Below are 27,454 nucleotides of genomic sequence, written 5' to 3'. Positions count from 1 at the left end.
TATTTGCAAGGGGGGCTGTTGTTTGGGAGTCTCTCTTCTGCCATAGGTCCACTGTTCCTTTTATCCTTCTTCAGGAAAAAGATTTATCTTAAGCCTTGTTGACTTCTTGAGCATACATCTTCACTTTTTCTTTTTTCTTTTTTTTTTTTTTTAAAGATTTTATTTATTTGAGACAGAGAGAATGAGAGACAGAGAGCATGAGAGGGAGGAGGGTCAGAGGGAGAAGCAGACCCCCTGCCGAGCAGGGAGCCCAATGCGGGACTCGATCCCGGGACTCCAGGATCATGACCTGAGCCGAAGGCAGTCGCTTAACCAACTGAGCCACCCAGGCGCCCCATCTTCACTTTTTCTATGGACCTAAATAGTATCTAGAAAGTATAGGTGTGATGCTATATCTCACTACTAAATACTATGTTTTAACACAAGGTATTCATTCCAGTGTAAAAATTCCTTATGTAACATTCTTAGATACTTCAAAAAGTAAATTAAATGACCTTTTAAGAAATCAATTATCCAAATTAGAATTCAAGTAAAGTGAATTTATTTAAAATGATATCATTTTAGTTAAAGCTCAGGTTTCTATCACCTCCTTCCTAACAACATTGTCAAAATGCTTTCATGTGGTTTATGGTTTCATTTATAAAAAGTTAGAAAAAAGCCAAATACTTAGTCCTAAATTGCTACTGAGTTATTGTTATTTTGTTGAGATGACTGGGGCCATATGATCTTTATAAACTGATAAAAGGTCAGACTGAGAATTTCTTTTCTGTGTTTCAGTTTCTAAATGTTGTATTTGTTATCCTCAGACAAGCTATACAACCTCTGGGTTGTTACATTTAAAATAATAATTTATCATTATCCTCTTTCCTTATAGTATTGTTAAAAAACAAAATTAAATTGTGTACATTTGAAGATCTAATTGACTTTATTAAATGGTTCATGAATCAGGCAGTATCCCATCTAGCAAGTAGATCTAAGGAGTCAGTACAAAAACAGCAGTTTTTATAGGAAGGAGGGGGGGACAAGGAAGTTATTAGCAAAACAGAGGAAAGGGTTTTCAGGCAGGGTCACCCTCCCTTGCGGGGGGGGGGGGGGGGGGCGGGGAAGGGAGAGGGTTTTATCATGCAGATTACATCATCTTCCTTTGGGGGATGGAGAGTGCAGACTACCACACTGGTGCTGACCAGAAAATTTCTGACTGACCTGTTAAGACTACATTTCGGGGGGAGATTGAAACTGCAATTAGATTAGGTATTAAATCTTGGTTTGGCAATTTGGCATAGTGTAAGTGCTCCATCTTGAGCCTGTGTTTTTTTTTTTTTAACAGTATTATATGAATTTATGGATTAATGATCAGAAAATCTTTTGAGATTCATGGATGAATCTGGCTTTTTAAAGGTGTCTCACAGGCACTCAACTAGTTTATGATATAACTAATTTATGCATTCTGAATGTATTCATTATCCTTTCTCTGAATTATTTTGTCCCTTTCTCATGTTTTTATAAGAATTTAAGACCTTCCAGATTGAGTCATATCAGTATTCCCTATAGCCTAAGATTCTATGTTCAACTGTGGCAGAGAAATTTTGTGGGAAGATGGATATGTTTGCTTTTTATGACATCAATCTTAAAAGTTTAGGAACGCTCCCTAAAAATTCTGACTATTCTCCAATTCATTAAGGGTCTGTCATAAATAAATGTACCTTAACATCATTATTAAGTATTTTATATTTGGACCACTGTGTTTCTCTACGTGCTGATAAACAACTGATTTGACTAATCTTTACCCATTCAATTGCCCGATTTATTGACAGAATAAATTGGATGTTTTGATATTTTATAGATGCAGCCAAAGGCACACATGATAAACAAACTGAATAGGGAAAACAGTTGTGACAGGCCTGAGGGTGACTCAAGAGTCCTGGCATTCAAGATCCCTTTTCAGGGAAACCAAAGGGCATGACAGGATCAATTGTCAGATCAGGCTATCATCAAATATCATCAAATATCAGTAGACCTGGGTCAGGACCTAAGTACCAGGTGGTATCAAACATATATGTGAGTATAAGTGACCTCTCTGACCATCTTAAATGCATTTTTTTTAAGATTTTATTTATTTATCTGACAGAGAGAGACACAGCGAGAGAGGGAACACAAGCAGGGGGAGTGGGGGAAGGAGAAGCAGGCTTCCTGCCAAGCAGGGAGCCCGATGTGGGACTTGATCCCAGGACCCTGGGATCATGACCTGAGCCGGAGGCAGACGTTTAACGACTGAGCCACCCAGGCGCCCCTCTCTCTGACCATCTTATCACATGTAAACTGGATGGTCATTTAATTTCAAGATAAAAGTTAAGATAGGAAACTCCTATGGTCTGAGCCATATGCTTCCAGATGATTTAGTTGGACAAAATCACTCATTTAAATTGGGTGAAGAGGGAAGGAGGGGATATTTATAGAAGTGTAAAAATCCCAAACTAGCAAGGAAATGGGACTGATCTAATCATTATTGACCAGACTTCACCTGGAGTATTAGATTCCTTTTGGAAACCATCCTTTAAAGAGATATGATCAGACTGGTGTCCTTTCAGAAGAGGATTACCAGTGCAATGAAGGGACTCCAAGCCACAATGTAGAGGAACCCAGGATGTTTAATTAAGAGTGCAAAAATTGTTTAGGGACAGCTGCTTCATCTACAAGGGATTAAATTTGTTCTGTGTGGCTACTTATGACAAATCTAAGAGCAGATTTCAGTTCAGTATCAACTGGAGGCTGTCCTAACAAGAAAGGAAAGCCTTGATAGTGTTTCCTATTATTTCTGGTCTTCAGATACATAGATGGAGGGCAGGAAGATGTAGGGCAGGAAGAGAAGTGCATGAATGCTTGGATCAAGTGAATTGTTGGTAGAGTACTGGATCTGTATAACTAGTTAATAAAAATGAAAAAAAAATTTGAAGTACCAATATAGGTCTCCCACTTCTAATTTTTTAACGAAGTGAGGCCTGATAAGGTTTGGGGGATAACATACTTTGGTAATGGGTAACACTTTTATTCTCTTCTTGAGTGAAACACATTGGAAATTGGAGCCAGGCTGCCTGGGTCTGAATATAGACTGTGTCACTTATCAGCTGAATGACCTTAGGAAAATTCCTTTAATTTTTTGTGCCTCAGTTTCCTCATCTGTAAAATGTGATAATAATACCTACCTCAAGTGTAAAGCATATGAACAGTGCCTTGTTCACAGTAAGTATTCCATAAGTGTTATCTATTGGCTCCTAATTGAGATGTAGATATAGGAATTAGCTGGAAGCTAAACTATCAGTGCTAGCACTGATAAAGTAGAAATGGAGATTTTGGCTTAGATTGGCATCTAAGTAGGTATGCTAATACGTTACTCAACTTACCCACCTGGTCTTTGTCCCAGCTGAACAACTACAGATCTTCTCTGTAGGAGTTAGTCTCTTTCCTATTTGGCACAGAATGTGAACATCCATGAACAAGGTGGCTCCAGAAAGTGAGAAACTCAGAAGGGACCAAGTCGAAGATGCTCAGTTTCTTTTTTCAAACTTATTAAATCAAATAATTCACTTCTCCTCCCATGAAGAGGAATAAATGAGGAATAAAAGAGGAGTATTATTCTAGTGGAGCTCTCTCCCCATGGAGATCTAAGACAAGAAATGAAGTTTCACCCTCTAATGAGGACACAAAGAAAAAAAACAAACAAACTACCATTTCAAACACCATCATTTCATATTCCCCAAATAGAATAAAGCAAAGTTCTTTAATAAACTTAGCCTTCTACCACATTGCCCTTATTTTTCACAGACCTGCAAAATTTCATTAGGATTTGGCATCAGTCCCTGGACTAGCCTTTGGGAGCCACTAAACTAGATGACTTTTAAGATGCTTCTAACCATGAGATGTTATAATTCTATGATAGAATTTCATTTGTACCTGGTCCTCAGAAGATAACCGAGGGACTAAACCTGGGTCAAGGGACAGGCAGATCCTGAAAATGTATTTGTGAAAGGGTTGGCAGAGCAGGGTATTTTTTTCTCCTTGGAATCCTTAATCATATTTCTGTACTGTCAATATGAAGAAGAATTTATCTAAAAGGCCAGAGGCTTGTTGTGAGGAGAACTTGATGTTGAAACTCTGTGTCCAGTTTTGGGCTTTGGGATTTTCATTGCCAGCCTATGCACCATGATAGTTGGAAGAAAATACAGTTGTGTCAGTTTCAGCATCTCTCTCAGTAATAATATTTCAAATGTATTTATTTCTTTGTCTTAATATTTTATTACCAGCTTGTTGTTCTCCTTATACCACATGTAGTCCCACTCCCCCCTGCCTTGTGAATGGATGAAGCTACGTTGCAGCAAATTGAGATAGAAAACCACATATCCAGGGTGATTTATCATTAATGTGAAATTCTATCCTAACCTGAAAGTTGAGGAGCAAGAATCCCAAGCTATTTCAAAATTCATATTACAAGACAGACAATCAGATAGCCCCAAACCACAACATCTTGTACTCTATTAATTGTAGGCTGACAGAGCCCTTTGGTTGCATTTGTATTTCCAAGTAAATACAAACATATGTCACCATTTTTTATTGATTTTGGACTTTCCTAGGAAGGAAATGCTGTTAAATTATAATAAATGGTGTCAACTAAAACAAATAGCATAAAACCCATTAAGAAGGCATTTATTGTAGAACTTGGTTTGATTCGTTGGCGTCAGTTGAAATCATGTCAAAATAATGTCTTCGGAAACCAAATAAAAATTTGTTTGCAAATTTGTCTGCAGCAAGCATTTCTAGAGCATAAAAATCCTTAAGAATCAATATGGTTTTATTCAGTATGCAAATGTACTGAAAAGCATTAGAGCAAAAATTCCATTGCTGAATTATATGATAGTGTTAGGAATTAATAAATAATAATAGATGATAAATAATATAGTGGCTGAATGAGATAATACATTTATGAAGAAGTAGAGGGAGAAAAAGATTAAGGGGATAGTCTTGGGAGAAGATCAATTTTCAGATAAGCTAAACTAACATTTTATATTCAGAAAACTAATGGAGTTTAGTTCTGTAACTCATGAAGTCCAGTTAAACTAAATTTCACTGCAGCCTTTAAAAAGGGAAAGGAGATGAGATGCAAAATGCCTACTTCTGAAGTGATAACCATTTGCGTTCTAATATTAGTCAGCCTGCATCTATAATTTGCATAACTGTGTTTGCCTTCCAGGTAATTGGGAATTTAATTGCTATCAGAATAAAATTTGAGTTTTAATTCCAAATGATGTCAGTGCAATGTATCCCAATGTGCAGTTTTGAGAGTCACTGTAATTAGGCAAATGAGAGGGCTGCAGTTGGATTTGGGTTTCAATATAAAATCAAAAAGAGTTTATTTTCAGTATACCCCAGGTTCTCTTCTGCACCAATCCTCTTGCTCCTTTCACCACCTTCCAGGATGCAGTTATCAAAAAATGCCTCACCTGTGGAGCTGAAGCTGAGTCTGCCTTTCTTTGGCTCTCTCTTCTCCTCCCACTGAAACAGAGCCACCTGACTTTCCACGCTGTTTCTTTTTTTTTTTTTTTTTTTAAGATTTTATTTATTTGACAGAGAGAGAGACAGGAAGAGCAGGAACACAAGCAGGGGGAGTGGGAGAGGGAGAAGCAGGCTTCCCGCTGAGCAGGGAGCCCGATGCGGGGCTTGATCCCAGGACCTTGGGACCATGACCTGAGCTGAAGGCAGACGCTTAACGTCTGAGCCACCCAGGTGCCCCCTTTCCACGCTGTTTCTAATCTCATTCCTGGTATGTTTAAAGGAGCTAATTTGATAAACGAGTCAATGTCTTTATTCTTTATTTCTCGCAGGTAGTTTATTTTTATTTTTGCAAAGTAATATAATAATAATAAAAACAAAAATAAGCTGAATCTCAATCACCAACTACTATCACCATAGTTTCATAAACAAAAGGGCACTTTAATACCCTTCCCTACTTATAGTTGCAGAATAAAAAACAATCCTTTTAATTGAATACATTTAGCTTTATGACAAACTCTCATTGCTTTGACCTTATTTTTCTGATTCTGTAAAAAATCAGTGAGACTTCATCACAGCCCAGCACTATTTTGTAAACGGTGTTTGAATACTTTTTTGTTTTGTTTTGTTTTAACTTGATAACATTGCTGTAGTGTTCAGAAAAGAGGGCTATGTTTCTTTTTTTAAAAGATTTTATTTATCCATTTATCAGAGAGAGAGAGAGAGAGCAAGAGATCGAGCCAGCACAAGCAGAGGGAGTGGCAGGCAGAAGGAGAGGCAGGCTGCCCGCCGAGCAAGGAGCCCGATGCGGGACTCCATCCCAGGACCCTGGGATCATGATCTGAGCCAAAGGCAGATGCCCAACCTACTGAGCCACCCAGGTATCCCGGGGCTATGGTTCTTGTTATTGATTTTCTGTGGTAGAGTAAAGTATGATTATGGAATAAAGCAGGAAGAGGCTATGGCGCTCATCTTAGGTGTTAGAGATCTGGGGTAAAGTAGAAAGAATGCATGGAGTACAGGAAAGACAAATAAGGCATGATCAGTGGGGTTTTACAGAGGCATCATAGGGGTTTTACAAACCTGGCTGCTCAAGGAGAAATGCCTGCAGGTTCTTTTCCTGGCTTTCATAATCTCTTTGACATGAATGGTTGGAATTATAGGGTTTTGTATGGTGGGTTTGGCCTTTTGCTGTCCATATCACACTGTGTAGCCAGCTTCCTTGTCTCAATGATTGGATACTGCAATTCCTCTTCCTCTGTAAGGCACCATTGATATTACCCCATTCTAGGTTGGCAAGACAGAATTTCAAAATTGATTTGAATTTTGCAAAGTGTTTTGTAAGCAAAGTCTTTTAGAATCAGGCAGAGTGAAGTTGCTAAATTATGTATATGTTATATGCACATTGTATATTTGTATTGTATGTGTATTCCAACTTCTAGTACACATCATACTTTTTTTTATTTGCTAAAAAAAGGACCAAGGGAACTAAATCAAAGCTTGAACTAAGTGCTTGTCAGGGTTCTGGCATTGGGGGGTGTTAGAAGCATTGTGAGGAAAAATCCAAAAGAAAAATGCCCCGTTGTTAGCTGTGAGTGAAACCTAGAGACCATCAGAGGGAGTACTTTAGCTGCTGTGAAAGGGCTCAGAGGGAGACAGATAATAAATGTACAACAAACAATCCAATGTCAGAAGTGATCACTATTGCAAAATGAGACTGAAAACATATTTTTTTTTTTAGCAATTTCTACTGATGAAGTCCCAACTCCAGCCATGGCCATTATTAACTAGATGATTCTTTGAATCTGGCTAATGTGGAATCTTGCAAGGACAAAGAGGATTTGCTCACTAACCAGTAAGAGGTACTGGTCATGCATGCTTAAATGTGCTAATAGTTCTGGTCTTTAATAGTACCAATTTAATGAAGACAATCTTATGCCTTTTTAATTGTTCGTCTATGATTTGACATTAGCCATCCTTTCTGACAAATATGAAGATTTGTTGGCCAGCACTAACATTATCTGAAACTTAGGTCTTTAAATTGTCAGATCCTCCCTACATTTCCTTTGTCTTTGCCTTCCCTATGCCTTGGTACTCTATTGATGGGACCTACTTGCAGCCCAGACCACCCCCCCCCATTCCTAAGTCAGTTTTTTAAATGACAGAAAATATGCCAGCAATCTCAGACCTCTTTTAGTGGAGCTTAAAACACTCAGCCAGGGATGAGCTTTATGCATTCATTCTACCCCTGAATTGCAGTGCTCCCCACCTCTCTTTCTAGGTGGACTTTTGCTTTAATCTCTATCCAGTTTGTCCAGTAGTCCCTCCTTGTCTCCCTCTAGGGCTATGTCCCCACCCTACATCTTGCCTACTTCCTGCAATCTTCTTTCCCTAGACTGTTGCCCCAGCCCACTCCTTGATATCCTATCAATTGGCAAGATATGGACAAGTCATGATGATGACAGACACTATGCTTGATTTCTGGGTTGGAAACTTTCTAGAATTTCTTGTTGCTGGATTAGATCTCCTCTTTTTGACCACTGTTTGAATCTATGGATACTGCTCTGGAAATCTCAACTGTCCTGGCTAAGGCCAGCCTCTGCATTCTGGTCAGGTTTCCTCAGCACCTATCCTAGTTAATGGGTCTTTACTTGGTCCAGTTTCCTTTTCCATCATACTCTGTGGCTGAATCCATCTATGATTTGTCTTTGTTGGTGATGTGATGGTTACTACAAAAAGCTGTATCCCTAAAATCTCTATCTGTGATACCTGCAATTTATTACTATTAGATTCAGCCCTTTGAGATAAAGGATTGTGTCTATAGCAGACATCTGTAAAAATACAGGTATCTTTGTAAGAGTAGACTGGGTTAGTTTGTGGCAATGAGTAAACCCAAATAAATGTGTAATGTATCAACACAATAATTTATTTCTTGCTCATGTAGTAGTTTGTGTGAATATTCAAGTCAGCAAGAGGTTCTCCTCTGCACAGTCATTTAAAGATTTGAATTTTCCCTATCTTGTGGCCCCTCAATTTCCTAAGGCCTCATTGACATCTACACTTAGCTGGTGGAAAAGAAGAGTGAGCCTGGAGAGTCAGTAGATTTTGAAGGACAGCTAACAGTCTCTGCCATACCAAATAAGGATAACACACTGATACATTTTTAGCCTTTGATACCTTGACACAGTTTTGTTCATTAAATTACTAATACTTTAGGAAGCAGATTACAAAAGAATAGGATATAGGCTACATTCAGGGAGTGAAATAGGAGGGAGTAGGGGACTACATTGCCAATATACGTGTCAGTGATGGGAAAGGTCAGGTTTCTTTCTTTCTTTTTTTTTTTCATTAATTAAGCTCTATGACCAACGTGGGGCTCAAACTCATGACCCTGAGATCAAGTGTTGCATGTTCCACTGACTGAGCCAGCCACGTACCCCAAGGTCAGGTTTCTTTGTGGTGACAAATGTGTGGGGACAGGACTCTCAGAAAGCCAGGGGTCACTAAGAGGGTACTGGGAAGAGGAGAAACAAAGGGATGGAAACAAATTAAAGATAAAAAGGATGTCTTAGTTTTGTTTCAGGTTAGACCTGATTCTACTATCTATTCAAAATGCTTGCCAAGTGAGGGTCTTCAAAATGTGAACAATCTAGTTTTGTGCCTATTTCTGCCAGTCATTGGTCTTTTTTAAGGAGTGGGAACAAAATACTGCTAAAGCCCTGGTTCTCAGTATGCTCCACCAGGTTCCTGTGTCTCATAAGGTTTTTCAACTTAGTACCACACCAGAAGAATTAAAATCCCATCAATTTCATCATTCTTAGTCTTTGCTCAGGTCACAATGAAGCAATAGCTTTCTTTTAGCTATCCAGTTAGTGTCAGACTGCCCACTGGGAGCCTTTAATGTATAAGGCAAAATCTTTTCATATAGATATTGGGTTTTGTTTCCTGTTTGACTGGCCACTTTATACAAACAAGGACTGACCTCTAGTTCATTTTCGTCTTCCCCTCCTCCACAGCCCTACAGACTGTGAGAGATTGACCCATGCTGGTGACCTACCGATACATCCTTAACCACCTGGGCAGGAGCATGAGTTTATTCAGCAGGAAACAGGGAAGTGAGTGGGAGGGTGGAAGTTGCCAAGCAATGAACCTCAGCTATTGTCTGCAGAGTTGTTAATGGAGCTGAATCTGATCTGTGTTTAGCTGAAAGCACTTTGCAAAGGCAGACAGGAGGCAAAGGTCTGGAGATACAGAGGCATAGAAACCATAGCTTTTGCTTTTTAGCTTGTGTCCTGGATATTTTCACTGGATAGCAAAAGAATCATTGAAGGTGGAGAGTCATGGGCAGTCAATCCATCCTGGGTGAATAGATATCTAAGGGTCTTAGGGCCTTGTTAGATGGTTATTCATGTAATGTGATGTGAGGAGTACTCCAAAATATCCTTTTCTTACAGTGCCTTACACCTTATTATTGAAGATTACTGTTTAAGAACTTTCTAAATGAATTTTAATAAATGTAGTTTATTTAATAAATACTTGTGTAGCATTTACTATATGCTAGGAATGTCTAAGGGCCTCATAGATATTAACATACCTATTTCTTTTAATTCCAGAGTCTGTTCTTAACCCTTACACTATTTTGCCTCTCAGAGCATAGGATGTTACATTTTTTTTTTAATTTTATTTATTTAACAGAGAGAAACACAGTGAGAGAGGGAACACAAGCAGGGGGAGTGGGAGAGGGAGAAGCAGGCTTCCTGCTGAGCAGGGAGCCTGATGCGGGGCTCAATCCCAGGACCCTGAGATCATGACCTGAGACGAAGGCGGACGCTTAACGACTGAGCCACCCAGGCGCCCCGGATGTTACATTTATTTTGAAGATGTGTAACCCATTCTAGCAGATATTTTTTTACCTAATCATAATACTATCCCTTCCACCTAGTAGAGAGCAGGACTCCGAATACTTTGAAAGGAAGGGGCATAAATGGGTCTGATGAAACTGTTGGGGAGATGAGGGTGTCAGGATGAGGGTCTTATTAAAGGGCTAGATCCCCTAGTACCTGTGCTCCCTAAACATGCAGCATTCAAGGGATAGTGCTCTCACTTCTTTCTTCTAGTTTGTATGAATTTGATTCTAGTGATTAGCATTTTCAGTCTCACCTCTTTATTTTATTTATTTTTTGTTTTGTTTTGTATACTCAGAGGTGGTATAAGCTGGATATGAAACAAATGGACTTCCATTTACCCAGGGAACAGAGTGTTTGGGGCTGACTAGGAAGCCACGGGTAACCATCTTAAAACTGGTTTCCAGTTCTGTATTCAGAGTTGGTGCACCTGGAGTAGAGGCTGCCCTGACAGTATTTCTTCCTCTTGCCTGGCTTCCCTATGGATAATTTGGTGCTAGATGCTGCTCTCTGATCATTCAAAGCTCCTATTAGCTTCCTCCCCACACTGTACTTTATAGTACTGCCTCCTCCGTTGGCTCCATGTGGCCATCTGTCCAGAATGTTTTCATCTGGTATCACATAGCCCATTGCTTTTAGTCTATAACTGGTTTTTTATATGGCTCTTCAAAACCTCAATTTTCTATGTTAGACTTATATGTCTCACTAAATATTCCAGAGCAATATCTGATGGAAAAGGGGATTGGTGATTTTGGTGAGTATTACCCCACCAGTCCTTGTCCCCGGAACATTTTCTCCAGCCAGATACTATAAGTCTATCATTCACCAGAAATCCAAGCACCCACTATGCGCAGGATGTTAAGTAATCTACTCTAATAAAGTAAGCATGCTTTAGGCACTCTGAGCTGACCTCACTGGGCCATTACACTCTCCGTTCCTAGAGAAAGAAAAGCTATCTTGACTGACAAACAGACTTTTCATTCCCTGTTGTATAACTGGGGATTCAGCTCTTACACTTCGGCACTGAGCTCATTGTCTTCATAATTAATGCTAAAAAGAACAAATTTGGAAAGAACACAGGAACAGGAGGCTAAGTCTCCAGAGGGAGCCTTAGAAGTGGACTCGGTGCATTTTTGCCTACATCATTAATCCCCCATGGTCACATGTGGGGAATACAGATGCCCTCCTCAGGCCCTATGGTTCAATTTTTCCATAAGACAATTGACCTATCGTCACTGTGAGGAGCAAAGCCTTGAACAAAGCAGCTGCTGAAAGGACTTTGTCAAGCTGGAAATGAAGTATTAATATGGCTCTGAGAGGGAACAGCATCAGAAACCAGGCTCTTTATTATTTACATTAATGAGCTGGAAGACAATGCAGTGAACAAAATCCCAAGTTTGGAGAATGAAGTTCAACAACGAGTAAAGAAACAATGAAATCCAGCAAATGTAAATCCAGACTAATATGTCTCTGCACAAAAAGCCCAAAGGGGAAATATTTTCAGAGCAGGAAAGGGCTAAAGCAGGGTGTCAAGTCATTACTGAAATTCCCTACTGTCAGTTTGTTTGAGAATGAAGCTCAGACTTAGGAAGAAAAAATGCCCAGATTGCCTGCTGGACAGACACAATACAATGCACCTATCAAAGGAGGCAGCATTATCTCTATTAGAGATGTGTGCCCAGTACAACGGTAAATTATTCCAATACAATATCATATTCTGCTCCTCAGATAGATCTAAATCTTCACAGCTTGATTGGCATAGGCGTGCGTGTATGTACAGGCTTTCTGTGTACATCCTCTAATACTAGCTGCTTTCCTTCCACTACAGATAGAGCCCTCTTTCCTACCAATAACCTCCCATCCTTGATCAGAAATGGTCTTTTAGGGGCGCCTGGGTGGCTCAGTTGGTTAAGCGACTGCCTTCAGCTCAGGTCATGATCCTGGAGTCCTGGGATCAAGTCCCGCATTGGGCTCCCTGCTCAGCGGGGAGCCTGCTTCTCCCGCTGATCCTCCTCCCTCTCATGCTCTCTGTCTCTCATTCTCTCTCTCGCAAATAAATAAAATCTTAAAAAAAAAAAAAAAAGAAATGGTCTTTTGTTTAACCATCTCTTTCTTCACTCTAGCCATGTATTCTAAATATTTCTGTGAGCCCCAGTCTGGCAATACCATTATCAATCCTTGCCCACACAAGAAGCATAATGATTTCCTGAGATGAGAGACAAGGCAATGTTTTGCCTCACTGAATTAGATCCTTCCCCAAACTGGTATTTTTTATTTTGTTTGAACTGTACTTTGTCCTAATCTATATCTCTTAGTTTCTCTACATTTGGTCACTTCTTTCACATTTGTACCTTTTACAGAGCTCCCAGTTTCTGTCTTATTCTGTCTTCAACTGTTTGTGACCTCTTGGTTATTGGTTGTGTATCAGGCATCTGACCCACTACATACCCTCACCTTCCCTGTTCCCTTTGCTATGACTCTACCTTGCCTAGCCTGCTTGGCCCAGACCCATTGCCTACTCTGATTTCTAGAAACTGCATAATCTTTATTAAAATTCCCTAATTTGCTGGCGTGCCTTCTCTCCTAGGTAGTACTTGGACTTGATATAATTGATACTTTGAAGTGATGCCATTATGGATACTTTTCTTGTACAACTCTGTACTATTTTTTTTTCCAATAAGGCTTTGGGTCAATTTGAGGAGAGATAGAAGGATGGCTGAGGGTGTGCATGTGTATGCACACACCCCTAGGGAGCTATTTGGAAATTAGTTTGATCACTCTCTGTTAAGTATCTATTGCAGCAAAGCAGGAATTTAAAAATGATCTTAAACAGCGTCAATAATATTGCTTCACTGTGGTAGACCTGGGCTAATCTTGAATCTTGAGTCAGGAAGGCCTTTGGCAAAATTTGAGAAAGAGGTTTGATCTGATTTAGCTGCTCTTATTAGTAGAGCATAATATAACACATGTGCATATCTTTTTTGATGTAGCGACAATTGTGACTGATCATAAATGATTTTTGGCTTTTTACAGTTTAAAAAATTGTTTTAAAATATATTGTTATTTAATCTTTTTATTAGGTCAAACCGTATGAAATTGCCGCTATTTGAACATTTGGACCTACAAAAATGAAATGGTAATCTCATACAGTTCACCCTCATCGTTTACAGATGAGGCAGCTGAGGTTTAGCAAGATTAAATGGCTTCTCCAAGGTCACTCATTTGCACACTAAGTAGTACAGCTGGGATTCAAATTCCCCTGTCTCACCTTTATTTTCTCCATTGTTCCTTTGTTTCAAGTTCAAGATTCTCTTAAAAAGCACTGGCTACAAGTTCCAGAGCTCAGGTATTAGTTTTTTATCTACAGGGGCCCACTGGAATTAATGATTTTGAGATGTTCCTGAACATTTAAGAACAGTCAAAAATCTTAAACTGACGAAAAGAATAATAAATCCTCATGCAAATAGTAATGCCCCGCCTGTGTGTCCTCTGCTTTGGAATATGACAGTATCTGGATATCTGTCTCACTCTTGTTTCTCCCCTAATCCCTACTTTTTTTTATTTGCTGTATCTTTTTTGGGTCACCTTCTCTTTATTATTCTCCATCCCTTCCACCCCAATCTTTTGTCTTGAGCTTAAGCTCTTGAGCTTGCTTCTCTCTTTGGAGGTCTTTTTCTTGGCCAAGATCTGATTGTATCACTGACCCCAATTCAATTAATTTCACCAAACACTGTGGAACAAGAAAACTGGAGTCTGGAATCAGACATCCCAGCAGGAGCTACTGCCACTTGCTCTCTAAGAGCTTCCAGTTTTCTAACAGGAAGAGTTTCTGGAAGAAGCTGGCGGGTGCCCCACCCTGCAATGCTAGTAATGTTGTCCCAAGGGGACATCCTTTAGACCTGAACAGCCTTCTCTCTGCTGGGCCACAATACTATTGTGAAGTGGTGCTTCACTTAATTAAGTCAAACTGGCAAGGATTGTGTATATTAATGAGCGCCCTGATGAGCATTAATTTTTGATGTTCTTCATTAACAAGCATTATAAACTATGACAAATTTTGGTTTGACTTTGTGCCAAAATGAGGATGAGTGCTTTTTTAAAGCTGTAAATCCAAAAGGTTCCCCTGGGATGTGGAGGGCTGCTCATTAATACTTCTGGAGCTACCAATGTCAAATAAAACAAATAAATGGCCCAATATGATTCCTATTGCCCCTTCCCCCACCTGCCTTCATCATGCCTTTCTTTTTTAAGGGGACACTCCCCTTAAAGCACACACACGCTCTTACTCAGACCACTCTTCACTTTAGACTGTTGGGAAAAATGTTCACATCTTGGGAGTTACTAGACCTAGTAATTGCCCGCAAATTTCAGATAATGAAACTTCTAGCTTCAAAACACAAATGCTTGGCAGGGATAAATAGATGGATAGAGAGATGTTTCATTTAACTGAGAATTGGAAACTTCATTAGAATTTTTTAAAAATATTTTATTTATTTATTTGATAGAGAGAGACACAGCGTGAGAGGGAACACAAGCAGGGGGAGTGGGAGACAGAGAAGCAGGCTTCCCGCCGAGCAGGGAGCCTGATGTGGGGCTCGATCCCAGGACCCTGGGATCACGACCTGAGCTGAAGGCAGACGCTTAACGACTGAGCCACCCAGGCACCCCACATTAGAATTTTTTTAAAGAAGCCACGTTTTGTTCTGCTGGTTGTTAAATAAGAAAAGTGCAAGCAATGATATGTTTAAGGCACACATCAAACCCAGAAGGAAGAATAGGGATGCTGGGAGGGGCATGAAAAGGTCTTTTGGCTCTAAACCTTCTTCCCTGAGGGCCTGCCAAGGTGCCCCAATTCCTCTCATTAGGTTTCCTCTTTAGGTGTTTTTTGTTTTAATGGAGCTAATGCTTTATATTACCTGGGAGGAGTAACCCATTAGTTACCTGGTAACAGGATTTGATTATTTCATTACATTCATTGCCAACCCTCAGGCTGTGGGATTAAGGGCCTGAAATATAGAATGAGTTTACTTTGTTGGAAGAATAAGGCTGGGATTTATTCCCAGCCTGATGAGGTCCCCTGGGTAGCCATAGGAAGCCATGGGGCAGGAGGTTACCAGGTATCCGGGTGTGGATAGGCACTGAATAGTAACTTTTTCCTGCTTTCTAAATTTCCTGAATCTGCTATAGATCTTTCCATGCTAGATCTACTAAAATGAGGACATAAGGGCTAGATCTACAGTGTGGAGATAAAAAATATGGGTTTAGGGTCTCCTGAGTGGCTCAGTTGTTGGGCGTCTGCCTTCGGCTCAGGTCATGATCCCAGGGTCCTGGGATCGAGCCCCGCATTGGGCTCCCTGCTCGGTGGGAAGCCTGCTTCTCCCTCTCGCTCTGCCCCTGCTTGTGTTCCCTCTCTTGCTGTCTCTCTCTCTCTCTCTGTCAAATAAAAAAAAAAAATATGGGTTTAGGTTTCAGATAGTCCTGGGTTCAAATCCCAGCTCAAACAACTCCTAGCTGTGCAATCTTGGGGAAATCACTTAACCTTCCTTAGCCTTAGCTTCCTCATCAGGGAAATGGGACTATGTGTAGCAGCATCTACCTCACAGGAATTTGCATGGATTAACATGAGTTGATTTGTGTAAAGAGTTTAGCACAGTTGCTGACAATAAGCAAAAAATAGCAAATGTTATCCTTTTGTAAAATGGTCTTTATAGTCTGATGTGTGGAGTATGCAAGGACTCAGAGTCATCTCTCTCTTTCTCCCTCTCCCTCCCTCCTTCCTTCAATTTTCCCTCCCTTCCTCTATCTCTACCTCTCTATTACTTGTTTATTTTATTATTATTTTTTAAGATTTTATTTATTTATTTGACATAGACACAGCGAGAGAGGGAACACAAGCAGGGGGAGGGGAGAGGGAGAAGCAGGCTTCCCGCTGAGCAGGGAGCCTGATGTGGGACTCGATCCCAGAACCCTGGGATCATGACCTGAGCCAAAGGCAGACGCTTAACGACTGAGCCACCCAGGCGCCCATTACTTGTTTTCCTTAAATTACCTTTGTTGTGGGTTATCTGTGGAGTATTTGTCTTTCTCAGATAGTTTTCCTTCATCAGCCACTGCTGTTCTCAGATGTCTCTCCCCTGGCTCCCTCATTGTGTTCTTGTGTATGATTTCAACACTGTTTAGGGCAACTCTAATGAGTTCACAGCACATCTGCTTTCCTGATCACAGAAGGGATTTCAAATCCAAAATGAAATAGTTTTTGGATTAACTGTGACATTATTTCCCCTTTCACCGCTGCCCATAATAAAAGTTGTTCTCTCAATATGTTACCTTCTTACCTGCCAGTGATGTGTAACGAATAAATGAGACAATAATTTGGTATAGGGGAAGGAGGTAGGGAGAAGGGGGTGAATTTTGCAAGGATTCTCTCTATTGCTATAAAACTCAGGAGTAAATTTTGGCTGTGCTTGTAGGCATGCAGCCACATTTAATGTGACAGGCAGACTCAGTCAACTTACACTTATTTTCATGTGTCCAGTTCTATGCCAGGTGCCCTAAAGCTACTAAGACTTATGAGACACTATTTCTGACCTCGAGATGCTTAAAATCTAGTTTAAAAGTTGAGATTACTTATTTAATAGTTAAATAATATTATAAATAATAGTTCATAAAACTGTTAGATTAAAAAGAAGTGGGAAAAGTTTTGTGGGGGAAATGGGACCTGAGCTAGGCCTTGAAGGTTGAGTTTGAATAGTAGAGGGGGATGGAAGGCATTCCTTGATGGTGAAGGAATAAAGAGAGATACTAGTAATAAATAGCCGTGTAGCAGGGATAAATGTGTTGTGTGCAGGAGACAATGAAATCAGGTTGACAGGAGCAAAAAGTGCCTTGTAGAGAGCAGTGGGAAATATGACTATAAAGCATAAATACGGCCAGCTTCTAAGGGTTTGAAAGACAGGCTGAGCACTTTTTTGTATACAATGTGATGATTTGATAAACATATGCTTTGCAGAATGATTACCAAGAATGAGATAATTAACACATTCATCACCTCACATAGTTAACTCTTTTTTTGTGTTTGTGTGGTAAGAATGTGTAAGAACTACTCTTAGCAACTTTCAAGTGTACAAGACCATATTAAAAATAGTCATCATGCTCTGTACTAGATCCTCAGAACATATCCTTCTCATAACTGAAAATTTGTGCCCTTTGACCTACACCACCCCTGTTTCCCTTTCCCTCCAGCCCCTGGCAACTACCATTCTATTCTGTTTCTATGAAATCAGCTTTTTAAAAAGATACCATATATAAGTGATACCATACAGTATTTGTCTTTCTCTGGCTTATTTCACTTAACATAATACCCTCCAGGTGCATCCATGTTGTTGCAAATGGCATGATTTCCTTCTTTTTATGGCTGAAAGATATTCCTCTGTGTATGTGTGTGTGTGTATCACATTTTCTTTATCCATTTATCTGATGAAGGACACCTAAGTTGGTTCCATATTTTGACTAATGTGAATAATGTTACAATAAACCTGGGGTTGCAGATATCTCTTTAAGGTACTGATTTCAGTTCCTTTGGATATATACCCAGGAGTGGGATTGCTGGATCATATGGTAGTTCTACTTTTAATTTTTTGAGAAACTTTCATACTGTTTTCCATAATGGCTGTACCATTTTACATGCTCATCAACAGTGTACAAGGGTTCCCTTTTCTCCACAGCCTTGCCAATACTCGTTACCTTTTGTCTTACCGATAACAGACTGAGATTACATGATAGGTAATAAGGAGCCATCATATGTTGGAAAACAGGAGTATAATGGGATTGGAGCAGAGAGATCACTGAGGTAGGGATTAGGTGTTGCAATGGCATAGGGCTTACTACTAAAGCAAGTTCCAGAAGCATCACCTTTAGTGTCCCCTGAGAGCTTGTTAAAAATGCAGAATTTTTCAGGCCTTACCCCAGGCCTACTGTATAAGTTATCTCTTGCTGTGTAACAAATCACCTCAAAACTTGGCAGTTTGAAACAGCAAGCATTTATCTCACATTTTTGTGGTCAAGAATCTCAGTGTGGCTTAGCTTGGTGGTTCTGTCTCAGGGCCTTTCACGAAGTTGTAGTCAAGATTTTGGCCAGAGCTGTAGTCATCTGAAGGCTTGACTGGAGCTGAAGGGCCTGCTTCCAAGCTCACTCATGCGGCTGTTGGCAGGAGGCTTCAGTTTTCACTAGTGCTTGCTGGACATTTCAATTTATCACTATGTTGGCCTCTCCAAATACTGCCTGAGTGACTTCTCAGCATGGTAGCTGGCTTTCCCCAGAGTGAGTGATCCGAGAGAGAGAGAGAGACACAGGAAACCAAGACAAAAGCCACATTGTCTTCTATATTTTAATCTGAGACATGATAAACCATTATTTTTATCCTATTTTCTTGGTCATACAAACCAACCCTGATACAATATAGGAGGAGACAAAACGGGAAGTAAATATTGGGTGATGGGGGATGATTAGAGGCCATCTTGTCGGCTGGCTACCATACCTACTGGTTCAGTATCTGCATTTTAAGTTCTCCAGGTGATATGTATGCACATTATACACTGGCCTAAGGCAATATTCCTGCAAAAGCAAATGGTGAGGAAGACATACGTGAAAAAATAAATTGATGGATTCAGTGGATCTAGGGAATGTAGTAGAAGGAAGAATCAAAGTAAAGAATCCAGTTTCTAGCTTGGGAGATAAAAAGTAGGGAGGTTGAGATGAGAAGGGGATGACATGCTCACTTTGACATGCTGAGTTGGAGGCAATGGGATATCTAGATTTGAAACTTTGAGAATGTGATGCTGGCATTTTGGTGAAAGGTGAACTGGAGAGTCAGCAGTAGAATAAAAGTTGTGAAATCATAAATGAGTGTAGAAAGTTTGAGACAAGTGAAAGGACTGAGGTGATGGAGAGGAAAAGGATAATAAAATTAATAAGAAGCAGTAGTGGAAAGCATGGAAAATGGAAATTATAAGCAAAGTAGAAGATAGTGGGCAGGAGATGAGGCCAGGCAATCTAAAATGCTAGGGAACAGAAATTCTTTCTTTTTTTATTTTTTTAAAGATTTTATTTATTTATTTGACAGAGAGAGGCACAGCGAGAGAGGGAACACAAGCAGGGGGAGTGGGAGAGGGAGAAGCAGGCTTCCCCCCCAATCAAAAGACACAGGCTATCAGACTGGATTAAAAAACAAGACCCATCGATATGCTGTCTGCAAGAGACTCATTTTAGAACCAAAGACACCCCCAGACTGAAAGTGAGGGGGTGGAAAACCATTTACCATGCTAATGGACACCAAAAGAAAGCTGGGGTGGCAATCCTTATATCAGACAAATTAGATTTTAAACCAAAGACTGTAATAAGAGATGAGGAAGGACATTATATCCTACTTAAAGGATCTATCCAACAAGAAGATCTAACAATTGTAAATATCTATGCCCCTAACATGGGAGCAGCCAATTATATAAGGCAATTAATAACAAAAGCAAAGAAACACATCGACAACAATACAATAATAGTGGGGGACTTTAACACCCCCCTCACTGAAATGGACAGATCGTCTAAGCAAAAGATCAACAAGGAAATAAAGACTTTAAATGACACACTGGACCAAATGGACTTCACAGACATATTCAGAACATTCTACCCCAAAGCAATGGAACACATTCTTCTCTAGTGCCCATGGAACATTCTCCAGAATAGATCACATCCTAGGTCATAAATCAGGTCTCAACCGGTACCAAAAGATTGGGATCATTCCCTGCCTATTTTCAAAGATTTTATTTATTTTTTGACAGAGAGAGAGACAGCGAGAGAGGGAACACAAGCAGGGGGAGTGGGAGAGGGAGAAGCAGGCTTCCCGCTGAGCAAGGAGCCCGATGTGGGGCTCGATCCCAGGACCCTGGGATCATGACCTGAGCCGAAGGCAGACGCTTAACGACTGAGCCACCCAGGTGCCCCTCCCTGCCTATTTTCAGACCACAATGCTTTGAAATTAGAACTCAATCACAAGAGGAAAGTCAGAAAGAACTCAAATACATGGAGGCTAAAGAGCATCCTACTGAAGAATGAATGGGTCAACCAGGAAATTAAAGAAGAATTTAAAAAATACATGGAAACCAATGAAAATGAAAACACAACTATTCAAAATCTTTGGGATGCAGCAAAGGCAGTCCTAAGAGGAAAGTATATAGCAATACAAGCCTTTCTCAAGAAACAAGAAAGGTCTCAAGTATACAACCTAACCCTACACCTAAAGGAGCTGGAGAAAGAACAGCAAATAAAGCCTAAACCCAGCAGGAGAAGAGAAATAATAAAGATCAGAGCAGAAATCAATGAAATAGAAACTAAAAGAACAGTAGAACAGATCAACGAAACTAGGAGCTGGTTCTTTGAAAGAATTAACAAGATTGATAAATCCCTGGCCAGACTTATCAAAAAGAGAAGAGAAATGACCCAAATCAACAAAATCATGAGTGAAAGAGGAGAGATCACAACCAACACCAAAGAAATACAAACAATTATAAGAACATATTATGAGCTACTCTATGCCAGCAAATTAGATAATCTGGAAGAAATGGATGCATTCCTAGAGATATATCAACTACCAAAACTGAACCAGGATGAAATAGAAAACCTGAACAGACCTATAACCACTAAGGAAATTGAAGCAGTCATCAAAAATCTCCCAAAAAACAAAAGCCCAGGGCCAGATGGCTTCCCAGGGGAATTCTACTAAACATTTCAAGAAGAATTAATACCTATTCTTCTGAAACTGTTCCAAAAAATAGAAATGGAAGGAAAACTTCCAAACTCATTTTATGAGGCCAGCATTACCTTGATCCCAAAACCAGACAAAGACCCCATCAAAAAGGAGAATGACAGACCAATATCCCTGATGAACATGGATGCAAAACTTCTCACCAAAATACTAGCCAATAGGATCCAACAGTACATTAAAAGGATTATTCACCATGACCAAGTGGGATTTATCCCTGGGCTGCAACGTTGGTTCAACATCCGCAAATCAATCAACGTGATACAATACATTAACAAAAGAAAGAACAAGAATCATATGATCCTCTCAATAGATGCAGAAAAAGCTTTTGACAAAGTACAGCATCCTTTCTTGATCAAAACTCTTCAGAGTATAGGGATCGAGGGTACATACCTCAATATCATAAAAGCCATCTATGAAAAACCTACAGCGAATATCATTCTCAATGGGGAAAAACTGAGAACTTTCCCCCTAAGGTCAGGAACGCGGCAGGGATGTCCACTATCACCACTGCTATTCAACATAGTATTGGAAGTCCTAGCCACAGCAATCAGACAACAAAAAGAAATCAAAGGCATCCAAATTGGCAAAGAAGAAGTCAAACTCTCACTCTTTGCAGATGATATGAAACTTTATGTGGAAAACCCAAAACTGCTAGAACTCATACAGGAATTCAGTAAAGTGGCAGGATATAAAATCAATGCACAGAAGTCAGTGGCATTCCTATACACCAACAACAAGACAGAAGAAACAGAAATTAAGGAGTTGATCCAATTTACAATTGCACCCAAAACCGTAAGATACCTAGGAATAAATCTAACCAAAGAGATAAAGGATCTTTACTCAAAAAACTATAAAATACTCATGAAAGAAATTGAGGAAGACACAAAGAAATGGAAAAACGTTCCATGCTCATGGATTGGAAGAACAAATATTGTGAAGATGTCAATGCTACCTAGAGCAATCTACACATTCAATGCAATCCCCATCAAAATACTATCCACTTTTTTCAAAGAAATGGAACAAATAATCCTAAAATTTGTATGGAACCAGAAAAGACCCCGCATAGCCAGAGGAATGTTGAAAAAGAAAAGCAAAGCCAGCGGCATCACAATTCTGGACTTCCAGCTCTATTACAAAGCTGTCATCATCAAGACAGCATGGTACTGGCACAAAAACACACACATAGATCAATGGAACAGAATAGAGAGCCCAGAAATGGACCCTCAACTCTATGGTCAACTCATCTTTGACAAAGCAGGAAAGAATGTCCAGTGGAAAAAAGACAGTCTCTTCAACAAATGGTGTTGGGAAAATTGCATAGCCACATGCAGAAGAATGAAACTGGACCATTTCCTTACACCACACACAAAAATAGACTCCAAATGGTTGAAAGACCTTAATGTGAGTCAGGAGTCCATCCAAATCCTAAAGGAGAACACAGGCAGCAACCTCTTTGACCTCAGCCGAAGCAACTTCTTCCTAGAAACATCGCCAAAGGCAAGGGAAGCAAGGGCAAAAATGAACTATTGGGACTTCATCAAGATAAAAAGCTTTTGCAAAGCAAAGGAAACAGTCAACAAAACCAAAGGACAACCGACAGAATGGGAGAAGATATTTGCAAATGACATATCACATAAAGGGCTAGTTTCCAAAATCTATAAAGAACTCATCAAACTCAACACCCAAAGAACAAAGAATCCAATCAAGAAATGGGCAGAAGACATGAACAGACATTTTTCCAAAGAAGACATCCAAATGGCCAACAGACACATGAAAAAGTGCTCAATATCACTCGGCATCAGGGAAATCCAAATCAAAACCTCAATGAGATACCACCTCACACCAGTCAGAATGGCTAAAATTAACAAGTCAGGAAACGACAGATGTTGGCGGGGATGCGGAGAAAGGGGCACCCTCCTACATTGTTGGTGGGAATGCAAGCTGGTGCAGTCACTCTGGAAAACTGTATGGAGGTTCCTCAAAAAGTTGAAAATAGAGCTACCATATGATCCAGCAATTGCACTACTTGATATTTACCCCAAAGATACAAAAGTAGGGATCCGAAGGGTTACGTGCACCCCGATGTTTATAGCAGCAATGTCCACAATAGCCAAACTGTGGAAAGAGCCAAGATGTCCATCGACAGATGAATGGATAAAGAAGAAGTGGTATATATATACAATGGAATATTATGCAGCCATCAAAAGGAATGAGATCTTGCCATTTGCAACGACGTGGATGGAACTGGAGGGTATTATGTTGAGTGAAATAAGTCAAACAGAGAAAGACATGTATCATATGATCTCACTGAAATGAGGAATTCTTAATTGTAGGAAACAAACTGAGGGTTGCTGGAGTGGGGGGTGGGGTGGGAGGGATGGTGTGATTGGGTGATAGACACTGGGGAGGGTATGTGCTCTGGTAAGCGCTGTGAATTGTGCAAGACTGTTGAATCTCAGATCTGTACCTCTGAAACAAATAATGCAATATATGTTAAGAAAAAAAGAAGAAGAAGAAGGTAGCAGGAGGGGAAGAATGAAGCGGGGGAAATCGGAGGGGTAGACGAACCATGAGAGACGATGGACTCTGAAAAACAAACAGGGTTCTAGAGGGGAGGGGGGTGGGAGTATGGGTTAGCCTGGTGGTGGGTATTGAGGAGGGCACATTCTGCATGGAGCACTGGGTGTTATGCACAAACAATGAGTCATGGAACACTTCATCTAAAACTAATGATGTAATGTATGGGGATTAACATAAGAATAAAAAAAAAAAAAAGAAGCAGGCTTCCCGCCTAGCAGGGAGCCCAATGCGGGGCCAGAAATTATTTCTATTTAAAACTTATTCAATTTTTTGGGCGCCTGGGTGGCTCAGTCGTTAAGCGTCTGCCTTCGGCTCAGGTCATGATCCCAGGGTCCTGGGATCGAGTCCCACATCAGGCTCCCTGTTCGGCGGGAAGCCTGCTTCTCCCTCTCCCACTCTCCGTGCTTGTGTTCCGTCTCTCGCTGTGCCTCTCTCTGCCAAATAAATAAATAAAATCTTAAAAAAAAATTATTTAATTTTTAAAATAGGTATTATGTAAGTGTTTGGTACAATACTCAGAAGGTGTAAAAGTAAGTCATCTTTCATTCTTGTCCTTTAGCCAGATGTATCCAGCCAGGTATGTTCTTAGCATATTTATTTATTAAACAAATGCTTGAATAGTACTTACTATGTGTTAGGCATTGTTCTAAGACTTTTATAAACATTAACTAATTTAATCCTGAAAAAGCCCAAACAAGGCAGGTAATATTTTCCCCATTATATATGAGTGAAGTTATTGAGGCACAAAGGAGTCACATAAGTATTAAGTGGTAGAGCCAAGAATCAAATTCAAGTTGGCTGACTTCAGAGTTCATGCTCTTAACCATAACGTTCTACTTACTTTCACATATACATATATGTATATATTTTCCTGCAATTTTGGACAGATGGTAGCATACTATAGACTATAAACATTTTTATGGTCCTTACTTTTTCACTTAAGCGTACATTTTGGAGAGCATTTTCTATCAGTAACATATGGATGTCTAATGATTGGACCTACCATAATATATATATATATATATATTTTAGTTTCAGATGTAGTGTTCAATAATTTATCAGTTGCATATAACACCCAGTGCTCATCACATCACGTGCCCTCCTTAATGCCCATCACCCATATACCCCTTCCCCCAGTGCCCTCACCTCCAGCAACTCTCAGTTTGTTTCCTATAAAGAGTATTTCATGGTTTTTCTCCCTCTCTGATGACTTCCCATTCAGTTTTCCCTCCCTTCCCCTATGATCCCCTGAATTGTTTCTTTATTCCACATATGAGTGAAACCATATCATAATTGTCTTTCTCTGATTGACTTATTTCACTCAGCATAATATCCTCCAGTTCCATCGACATTGATGTAAATGGTAAGTATTCATCCTTTCTGATGGCTGAGTAATATTTCATTGTGTGTGTGTGTGTGTGTGTACCACATCTTCTTTATCCATTCATCTGTCAATGAACATATTGGCTCTTTCCATAGTTTGGCTATTGTGGACACTGCTGCTATGAACACTGGGGGCAGGTGCCCCTTTGGATTGGACCTACCATAATCTATAAACAAGTTCCCTACTGATTAATTTAAAATACTTCTAATCTATTACAAAAACTCCAGTTTATATCTTTATACATTTGTCATTTATTATACATGAACATATATGTAGAATAAATTCTTAACAGTGGAATTTCTAGGTCCAAAGGTAAGTATATCCCAAATTTGATAGATATGATCCAATTGCTCTCCATATATGTTGTGCCAATTATACTCCCTTTCGCAACTTATGAGAGTGGCTATTTCTCCACATCCTCAGCAGCACAGTGTGTTAGCAAACTTTTTCATCATCACCAGTCTGATGGGTGGAAATAGTATCTCAATTAGGCTTTTAATTTGCATTTTTCTTATTTTGGATGAATTTGAGCAACTATTGTATGCATAATTTGGTATTTTTTTTCTATAAATAATCTGTTTATTATACTTTGATCATTTTCTATTTGGTCTTCTAAAGTTGATTTATAGGAGATCTTTTCATATTAGGAATGTTCCTATTCAGTGATATAAATTGGAAATATTTTCTCAATTTGTCATTTTTTTAACCTCATGGAAGTTTTTGGCACAGAGGAATTTTTATTTTTATGTAGTCAGCTGTATTGGACTTTTCTTTTTTAGCTTCTGGGTTTTGTGTCATACTTAGAACTTCTCCTGCACTCCAAAATTATTAAAAAAAAATTACTTCACTCTTCTAGTTATTTCATGGTTTCATTTTTTATGTTAAAACTGATCTATCTGGAATTTATTTGGGTCAGGTATGAGTTGTAGATTCAACTTTACTCTATTTCTGGATTTCTATCTAGTTGTCTCAACATCATTTATTCAGCTATTTCTTCCCCATGGATTTAAATACCACTTTTAGCATATACGAAATTCCTGTATGTTTGGGTTGATTTCTGGACTTTCTAGTCTATTCTATTGAGGAATCCCTACCTTTTTGAAAGGACTCTTCGGCTTACTAAAATATTCTTACAGGAGTCCTATAAATATTGGGTTGCCTTTTGTATTTGTGTTTGTTTATACATCACTAAGTACTTGGTAGCAAAAATTGGGGGAAAAAGGGGAGGAGGCAGTGAAGACTAATTTGTTAGCAACAAGTACATATTGATAGTCCATCTGAAACTTTCATGTAAATCAGTGAGAAAAGGGGAGTTGATTTATAAAAAGAGTAAGAAACCCCTGTTTATCTAAAATGTGAGATGCCTCCATAAAGCCACTCACAAGGTGCTATTCCAAAATATGCACAATGGATGAGAGTACTGGCTCTGCAGTCTGCCTAGATGATGCCTAGATGCCTAGTAATACTTTGAAATGCTGTGGCTGTTCTCTAAGGGCCTCATTGTACTGCCTGGCTTGTATATTCTTCCACAGTTCTTTTGGAATATAGCTTGATAGATTTACCTTCTCTAAGTCCAGTTAACTTTGGTCACTTAAACCCCTGGTAGATTTGAGTTCTCACTACCACTACTGCTTGATAGCTTAGAATTCTAGAGCAGGGGTTGGCAAACTACTGCCAGTAGGTCAAATCCAGACTCCTACCTGTTTTTGTGCTCAGATTTTTAAAGGATTATACAAAAACAAACCCAACCAACCAACCAACCAAAGAAGAATATGTAACAGAGGCAGTATGTGAACTGCAAAGCCTAAAATATTTACTATCTATGTGACTTTTTGCAGAAAATGTTTGCCAACATCTGTTCTGAGTATGGATTAGTTCTTTGTCTTTAAAAAATCATACTTATCTTGCCAATGACAAAGCAAGTTGCCTCTTACATTCTAAATGCAATTACAAGGCATTTACATGGTCTAGAAATAGGGTCTTGTTTTATTCTCCACCTTGTACCTCATCCAACTCTCATTTTCTTGTAGCAGCTGATGGAGATTCAAAGGTTCACAAGAGAATTTCCTTTGCATGACTTTGAGGCAGGAGTCATGGTTGAAAATCTGAGTGAACTTTCAAGACAGACTTTTCAAGCTGTGACCCTACCCTGTTGCAGCTTTGTTTAGAGTAAATCAAAGTAACTAGACATCAATTTATTTTTGAACCATCTATTTTCTTTTTCT

At 39.5% G+C, this 27,454-nt stretch overlaps 1 protein-coding gene across 6 annotated transcripts in view; it reads left to right on the top strand.

The window, feature by feature from the left end:
* The window catches only part of SMARCA1 (SWI/SNF related, matrix associated, actin dependent regulator of chromatin, subfamily a, member 1), a 786,408-nt gene that overhangs the window by 378,400 nt on the left and 380,554 nt on the right, over positions 1 to 27,454 (top strand). For 5 of the 6 annotated variants that reach the window (XR_010406252.1, XR_010406253.1, XR_010406251.1 and 2 more), the window contains exon 25: positions 7,286 to 7,406. The gene's annotated coding sequence lies outside the window, so the exon portion shown is untranslated. Of the gene's footprint in view, positions 1 to 7,285; positions 7,407 to 27,454 lie in introns of those variants that run through there. The other variant, XM_054509138.2, reaches the window with a different exon arrangement.

Source organism: Mirounga angustirostris, unplaced genomic scaffold (genome assembly GCF_029215605.1).
Source record: "Mirounga angustirostris isolate CCGP_5_RB_7025 unplaced genomic scaffold, mMirAng1.0.hap1 SCAF_11, whole genome shotgun sequence".
Taxonomy (NCBI): Eukaryota; Metazoa; Chordata; class Mammalia; order Carnivora; family Phocidae; genus Mirounga; species Mirounga angustirostris.
This window is presented reverse-complemented; position numbering and strand designations above follow the sequence as displayed.